Source organism: Mus pahari, chromosome 4 (genome assembly GCF_900095145.1).
Source record: "Mus pahari chromosome 4, PAHARI_EIJ_v1.1, whole genome shotgun sequence".
Lineage (NCBI taxonomy): Eukaryota > Metazoa > Chordata > Mammalia > Rodentia > Muridae > Mus > Mus pahari.
In genome coordinates, this window is record NC_034593.1 from 6,174,743 (window position 1) to 6,183,579 (window position 8,837).

At 43.3% G+C, this 8,837-nt stretch overlaps 1 pseudogene; it reads right to left on the reverse strand.

Moving 5' to 3' along the window:
* Positions 1-5,401, reverse strand: part of LOC110320184 — a 102,184-nt pseudogene extending 96,783 nt beyond the window's left edge.
* Positions 5,402-8,837: the final 3,436 nt, after the last annotated feature.

The window sequence follows — 8,837 nt, forward strand, 5'->3', positions numbered from 1 at the left end:
CTCACACACACACATATACACACACTAACACATACGTGCACAGATACATACAGACACACAGGCATACATACACACAACTCACTCACACACACATATTTACACGCAGACCCTCATACATACACACAAATCACACACACACACACACAAATACTCATACACACCTATATGGGAAACACTGGTTAATATACCACTAAAGACCAGCCATGGATCACTGTAGACATGGGTTTGAGTTAAGAGAGGAACCAAAGATAGAATACTTCACTGTAACAATATTTTGTCCTGTTGTGTCTAATTTTACTGAAAAATCTTGAGTTTCGGTGACACAACCCTATCCAGACCTACATTAAGGAAAAAGGGGCCTATCCCTATCTCTGCCGACATCTCCTTCTGTCTTAGCCCTTTCCGTCTTAAAGGCCTGACCACTGACTTCCACTTAGAAATGAGTTATTTTGCTTTTGTTGAAAACCTTTTCATAAGGCAAAGTTGTATCATTAAAGTACCACTGTGGAAAACCTATTCTGCTAAGAGAAAAGGGAATGTGGACCAAGTATAGGTACACAATAACCTCTTTGTAAACAAAAGGGCACCTTACAGTAATGAGAGGACTAGATGTGGAACACCTTCCATGGTGTTAGATAAGCAGCATCGAGAACCACTTTTCCCTTATAGCATGGACTAGCTGGGAACAAAAGCTTATAAGAGCTTGTCCTAGTAATATTTATATTGCCATGATGAAACTCCGTGACTAAGCTAACTTATTGAAGAAATGGGTTTACTGGGGACTTGCTTACAGTTTCAGAGGATGAGTGTGTGAACGTCGTGGCGGAGAGAACAGAAACAGGCAGGCAGGTGGGGAGCAGTGTCTGAGTGCTTGCATCTGATCCACAGCACACGGCAGAAAGCGAGAGCTAGGTATCGCTTGGACCTTTGGAACCTAAAGCCCACCTCCAGGGACATACGTACCTCCTCAAACCACACCCCCTTCGAAACGTACCTCCTCAAACCACACCCCCCTCGAATCCTTCCCAATCCATTCCACCAACTGGAAACTGAACATTCAAACATATGAGCGTATGGGGTCCATTCTCAGTCAACCCCCCACAGATCTCAAGTTGAAATTGCCAACACTGATATTTTCTATCTACATCTCTATTCAATCTCTTTGTCTACAGAGAAGATGAAAGGTAGCTTGAAACAGGCAAGGGTGATCTGAAGTTATGGCTTTGTGCTCTGTCTGGTGATTTATATAAACCTAGGATCTATAATGTCCTTCAGATGGCTGAGTCTCTGTGCACTCCACTGTTTAAGAATGGCTTGGTGACGCCCCCTCACAGATGTGTGTGCTCAGTTATTATTTTATTTATTTATATTTAAGTCTCTGTGTGTGCACATGTGTGCATGTGCCTGAGTATGTTTATATACACCAAGTACATGCAGAATCCCTCAGAGGCCAAAAAGGGTGTCAGGTCCCCTGATGTTAAAGGTGATGTGAGCCTCCTTATGGGTGCAAGGAATTGAACCCAGGTCCCCTACAAGAACAGTAAGTACTCTTAACCACTTGGCCATCCCTTCAGCCTCCATTTAGTATATAAATGAATAACTTAATAGACTCAGTAGAATAGAATATAATTATTATAAGACTAATGATGATTACTTTTAAAATATTGGTGATGGGACAGTAACACTTATACCCAAGAATTTGATTTGGCACCTTTCAAAACTGTTTTTTAAGGAAAGAGAGACCTTGCAGCCTTACCCTGGCAGTAATTAAAAACAACAGGGAGATGAAGGTTAGCCCTGGGTGGGGTCCTCAGTACCATCCACTTCCAACAGAAAAATAATGAAATGTTTTCTTAAAAAGGAACACATACCTAGTCGTGAGAAAGTTCCCAGTGTATCCCCAATGTGGGAAAGCCATAAATCCCTGCTGCTTCTTCTCTCTTGGGCATAGCAAATATGTCTATGGTGGCCCTGGGCCACCTTAATTCTTTATAAGGAAGAAAGATGAAGTGGAAGTCTTGAGAATTCTGGCTGTTCTTTCCATAGTTAAACACTTGTAGTTTATTTTTTTTTCCATTAATTTATTTATTCACTTTACATCCCAATCGCAGTCGGCCTCCCCCTGCCTCTCCCTCGCACAGTCCTTCCCCCCATCTTCCCTTAGCCTCTGAGAAGGAGGAGGCCTCCTCTGGGAACCAACTCACCTCTGCACTTCAAGTCACTACAGGACTAGACACTTCCTCTCCCACTGAGGCCAGACAATGAGGCCCAGTTAGGGGAACAGGGTCCACAGGCAGGCAGGCAGAGTCAGGGACAGCCCCTGCTCCAGTTGCAACAACTATATATATATATATATATATATATATATATATATATATATATATATATACTCAGAATATGTATATTCTTTCGGTGAAGACTGGTAATGTGATTCAGAGAAGCTAAAAATATAGAGCAAAGGCAAGGCAGGCAAATGCAGACCTTGATGTCAGTTCCTCCCAGTTGAGGTGGGTGGGTTGAGTGAGAGAGTGGAGGCGTTGATGGTAGAGAACATTGTGCTAAACAGTGAATGAGCACAGGCTATGGCTGCAGCTACAGAACTGAGCAGAAACACAGAAGGCTGGAGGACGTCCCCCGGAGTCACCTGGGACAAGGCTGGAGGACGCCCCCCAGAGTCACTGGGGAGGAGATATGTCAGCAGTAGAGACATACAGGTAGGTGGACATAGCATTGAGAAGAATCTGGAAACAAACTCACATCTGTGGCAATTTGGATTCCTGAAGTGATCAGTGAGCCAAGGATGTGTTTAACATCTTTAGTATTGCTTGATGATGATTGTGCTTCATGGATCTTGTTAAAGAAAACCTTGAAAGGCTTGTGATAATTACAATGTTCTCTAATACCTTTTTCTCCCTCCCTCCCTCCCTCCCTCCCTCCCTCCCTCCTTCCATCCCTTCCTCCTTCCCTCCCTCCCTTTCTCCCTCTTTCTGTCTCTCTCCTCTGTGTGTTCTCCCTGGCATAGTTTCATGTAACTTAGGCTGGCTTTAACTCACTGTTGTTGAGGATGGCTTAAAACTCCTGCACACACATCTCTTGTATCTTCTGCACACACGTCTCCCTCCCCGTTGCTGCTGTTACTCTTGGCCTCACACTAGGCTGCCACTCTGCTACCTGGGCTTTGTCCCCATGCCTCTAAGTTATCTCCTAAATGTTCTTTGGCTTTCCATTATACTTGAGTCTTCAATCAATGGAGACAGAAATGCAGATTCTTATTTATGTGTTTTCTACAGGGGAAATCTGTTGTCTCAGTCTGATACTCATGGACTAATCCATCATTAATCATATTTGCATGTATTTTTGCATGTTCCTGGGATGTCAGTTCTGGCTTATATAAATTTGGAGAAGATGCTCAATCTCATTAGTCACAGAAATGCACACTAATCCATTTCAGATTCATCAAGTTGGCCAAATCAAAGCTTCCAGTAGCGTTGGGTGTTTACACAGACCCGGAAGCATTACTGCTGGAGTGAGACTCACAGAGCCACTTCAGAGAAATTCAACACATGATCGTGAATCTGAACTCTGAGAACTGTCGCTTCAGCTCCCGAGCACATTCCTCAGAAAGGTCCTTCCCCACACGTACACCACGAGGCACACTCTATATACGTTGATTCTGCAGCAGCACTGGCTTCGAGCTAAAGGTCTAGGGTGAAGCCAAACACCTGGCCAAACAGTGTGGCTTCACACTGCAGCTGCACTAGCCTCGGTTGCATGTGCTAACACTGCAGCTGCACTAGCATGTGCTAACCTGGAGAAACCTGAAGTTAGGCCAGGAGTACAAAGAAGCCGTTGCCAGATGAACAATCTAAGTTACAGACAAAATGTTAAAGGATATATACAATAGTGATAAATGTTCTTTAAAAGGCACGGAGTGAGTGAGCATTCAGTATGATGCTCATTTCTGGGGTGGGCTGAATGTTCAAGGGGTTGATCCTACGTTAAAATAATTGTCAAAATTGTATCTATAAATTGATGTCTGTATATACTAGATGATTCATAATGATATTTTATAGGAAATAATTACCATATTATGTTGGTACAGTAGCCTCAGAAGTCAGTGAGGATGGCTATCAAGGCTCTGTTAAGGCCTTTGTTAGGAAAACTATTTCCTTCTGTGTAGGATTTACCTCTGGCCCTGGTTAGACACAGACTGCTCTGATCTCATGGAAAGATTACATCTCCTGTCACCCCTGGGAATAGTTATACAGATGCGCCTGTCTATCACCTTCTAGAGACCACCACCCAGGAGGTCTGAGTCAGCTAAACCTCCTGAGACCCCTCCTGAGGGCAGCCACTCAGGAAGCCGCATCCTCCGCTAAGACTGCTTGATTTTCTGGGCTACTCAGAAAAACAATTTTTTTTTTCCATTTTCTTCCTTTTATCTCTTTTCCCCAGATGTCAGCAAGCTCCCAATGATATACTGGCCTTCCTTAGTAATGGCTACCCCCCCCCCATGCCCTCTGCTTATCTCCCCTCCTATTTCTCCCCTCTCCTGGCACTTGCTGAATTTACAGGTTGTCGACCCTGTTGTTCTGCCTTAAAATTTAAAAAAAAAAAAAAAAAGTCCTCAAGTTTAAAATTGTCCTTCAAAGACATTTTAAAATTCTTTATTGATGAGACTTAAAAACCCAAAGGGAAATCCCCAATTTCTGCAATAATATATGGCACCTAATGTGAAGATTCCCTAAAGTTTCCAGGATAATACAACAAGAATTATGGAATTATTACTTTTTGTGCTGTATATATGTGCATATGTTCTTGTGTGTGTTTTCCTGTGTCTATGAGTGTATATGTATGTGTAATTGTGTGCATGTATGCAGGGCAGGGATAGGAATTGGGGAGGAGGTGTGGCTGGGGCTTCAGTGTCAGCACGAGGTGTTTTCTTCTTCAAATGCTATGTACCTCTCTTTATAAAATTTTTTATTGCATTTTATATACTTATTTTGAGTGTGTGTGTGTATGTATGTATGTGTGTGTGTGTGTGTGCGCGCATGTGTGTATGTGCACATGCGCTCAGGCACTGGTTTGAAGGTCAGGGGATAACTTAAGGGAGTCAGGCCACCCCTCCCAGCACATGATCCCCAGGATCAAATCCTAAGGCTCAAACTTGGCAGCAGGTACCATTACCCACAGAGCCATCTTGCAACTCAACACCAGGCAATTTTATTTACCATTTCACAAGTTCCTTCTGGAAATTAGATGCCACAGAAGCAGGAAAAACCCTAGGCAACCTTCCAGAAGAAAAGCAGCGTCCAGAGCGCTTCAGCACAGGCTCAGCGGCTCCTGATGAGCCCTCTGCCCGCTGCAGGCGTTTGGCCAGGACCATCTTCCTGCTCGGCATCCCCTCTTTCTTTTAATTCTTTGGGGTTTGTTTGTTTGTCTGTTTGTTTGTTTAAGTATGAATCTGAAGCTTACTGATGGGCTAGACTCAGTGGACAGTGAGCCCCACCCAGGAGGTTGCTAGAAATACAAGGAATGCTGCCGAGGCCAGCTTTAGAGTCTGGGATCTTAACTCAGATGCTCAGAAAGCAAAGCCGGGTTTCTAATGGCTCCAGCAAGTGGAGGATAGGGCCAAGGGAGCCCAGAGCGGGTAGTGAGGGTCAGGACCCTGAGAGACAAACCAGTCAAACTTTCAGGGCAGCAAAAGGGACAGTCAGGGATTCTCTGAGAGTGCTAGCGGTGCTCTGGGAATGTTGTGTGTTAGTGCAAAGGTATGTCCACGTCTCTGGTCAGGGAGGAACACGTTGATGGTGTGCTGTTCCCCAAGCACACCGGCTATTAAATGCTGTCCTTATGTACAGTGTCGGTACAGGTTGGAGACACTGTACCCTCTAAATAATTTTCATTCTCATTTTCCAATGACTGCTTTATAAAAAGTCACCTTGAACTTTTCTATAACTTCTCTCCAAATTATATATCAAAATCAGTTGTTTACTGTAGTTTCTAGAAACAGTTACTCAAACCAAGCTGCGAATGATCTTGTTGGACTTTCTCCTCTCCTCTCTCTTTCCTCTCTTGGAGACAAGGTCTTGCCCTGTAGCCCAGCTGACCTCAAACCCTCGACCCTTTCACATCACCTTACCAATCACTTGTACTGGTTTTTTTTTTTTTTTTAAAAAAAAGATTAACTTCCTCGATGCCTTAAATTTAAGCATTAAATTTTGTTCCTAGTTTGATTTATCCCTTGCAGTAACTAAATTCAATGTTATTCTGAAATTTGCAGAAAACCATCATTGAACTACATCAGAAAAACATTAAACCATTAAAAGGTCTTCTCAAGTGGGAACAGTTGTAAAATTTCGGTTGTTCCTTTCCTCCCAAGGACAGCTGACTTGGAGGGACAGGATGTCTGCAGTCAGCGTGCCTCAGCACGAAGGGACACACATGGCAGCGGCCACCATGCTTGTCCAGTTGGGCTTCCCTAGGGAGGCTGTAACTTCCGCAGTCTATCCCAGCCTCCCTTGCTGTCCTGATTCAGATCATTGTCCTGTTTCTTTGCTCATCTTCCATCTTCCATTCTCGTTTTCTAGAAACAGCCCCACCCACAGGATGACATTTATGAGGCAGCGTCCCAAGACCCAGGAGTGACACTGGTGGTTCAGCCGCGGGCTGTCAATTTCTCAATTTCGTTCTGACACCGGCACTCTGGCCTCTGCTCATTGCCAACTCTTCAGAGCTTTTCCTGGGCTATCTCTTAGCAGCTCTGTTTTCTGGGAACCCTTCTGGTAGACAATGGAGAAACAAAGAGGAACGGATCCAGTCTACTTGTGGTGCTGAGAAAAGCCCTCCCCTGGCAAGAATTCAAGCCTGGGGGTAGGGTGGGGACTAGAAAGAAAGAAACAAATTGTTCAACCAGCTACTGGGTTGAAGGAAATTACTTCAGATATTGGCAGAAACCTAGCAATCTTTATCACGTAGATTCAGGCTATTTTTAAGGTGGATCTCCTGATTTGTTTTGTGGATCGCCAGTGGTTCTCATCCTAGAGACTTCACTCTCCCAGGAAAATCTATGAAGCTGATCAAAGAAGCAAGATGACCGACTCACCTGTGTGAACGGTTGATTTCTGAGTTCTATATTTCTGCTGAACACTATAACAGGCAATGCCCATCTTTGAAGTTGTTCATAAAAAGCCTGTGTCCACAGCAGTTAGAACAACTGCAGTAAATCGCAAGCAGCATTTCTACCGCAGGCCGGTTGGCTCAAAAGTGTTTATGTTTATTGTTCTATAGAAAGAATGTGTCAGGGAGTTTTGACTAAGAGTGTGTAGAGCTCGTCCAGAGGGCCTGCATTTGATACCCAGCACCTACATCACAGAGACAGCAAACATCAGCATCTCCAGTTCTAAGTTATCCCTGACTCTGGTATCTTTGAGCACTGCACACATGTTCACAGACTCTGAACACTTGAAGGGACTCTGTCCAGCTTGAGCCTGGTGAACATGACTGTGGCAGGTCTTACCCTTCTCCATTCCCCCTGCCTTGCTAAAACCCATTAGATCATATTCCTGAGGCTAGCCACCAAGCTCCATTCCCTTATTTGGCCACTTCCTCCTCCTGAGGCTGAATACTAGGGTCCAGCTACTAAAGTATTGAAGTCCAGCAATCAAAAGCCTCCTTTGGCCCATGTAATTAACACATCAAATTAAATTAAAATTAAACACCTCATCTTAACAGGGAGCTTCCCCTTTTACTGTTATAAACTGTCATTTTCCTATGGGCCATGCCTGTCTCCTCTAACCAGAGGCAGTTGTTTGTCCTGGGGACAAATACTGTCCCCTCTCTCCCTTGTTCCCTTCCCCTTCTCCCTCTTCTTCAATCTCCTGTCTTTGTTCTTATTTCCTACCCTCTGTCCCTCTGAGGCAAATAAATCTTCTTTATGCTGAGAACTTGGACTTACAGGTCCTGGGCTGATACTTTTCCATTCATACATAACAAAAATAAAATTTAAAAAGGAAAGTGTGTTTGATATTGATTTATTAGCACTCATAATTATTATGAACTGATAAGACTGGAACATATAAGCTAAATATGAAAATAAATTCATTTTATTTGTAGATCTAACAATAATTCTGGAGAAGTCTAAAGAAAATCAAGTTATAAATTTAATAAAGAAAATCATGAATGTGGTAGCACATTCCTATAATCCCATAGCCTAGGAAACCAGCGTCCAGGAACTCAAGGCAATAACGACATCATGAAATTAATCCAAACCCCAAGAGCCAGAAACAAGTTTTAAAATCTGTAAATTAACGTTTTTCTTACAGCTAATTTTAAAGCCATCAAGAGAGTAAAGTAAAAATGATTTTGTAAACTTGAATGCTTTTAAACATAAAATACAGTTATCAGTTTGTCTTCAGTCAGCAAAAGCAATGGCACACTCCCACGTGCCAGCTGATGGACAGACAGCCTGAAGCCGCTAGGCCTATGTGGACAGATTTGTAGTCACTCTTTCCCTTAGATTTTCTTGTTTTGGCTTTTTTTTTTTTTTTTTTGTAAGTTCATATTTGGCAGAATATAAGAAGATAAGGGATACTTGTCAAATACTTGCTTAACCATCTATGTCTTCCTGATGAAATGAACAAATTTTTTCCAAAGAATGCTCGGGTCAGGTTAGACAGCACGGCTAAAACACAGACAGGAGGAAAGGGGCTGGTGGGGCGGCCGGGGAGAGGAAAGTGGAAACAGATTTTTGTGAACCAGTGGCCATTTCCGAGCTAATTTAGATACCCAGAGAGGATGAGTGATTGGAACATCCCGCAGGGGTTCCTTCTAGTTCC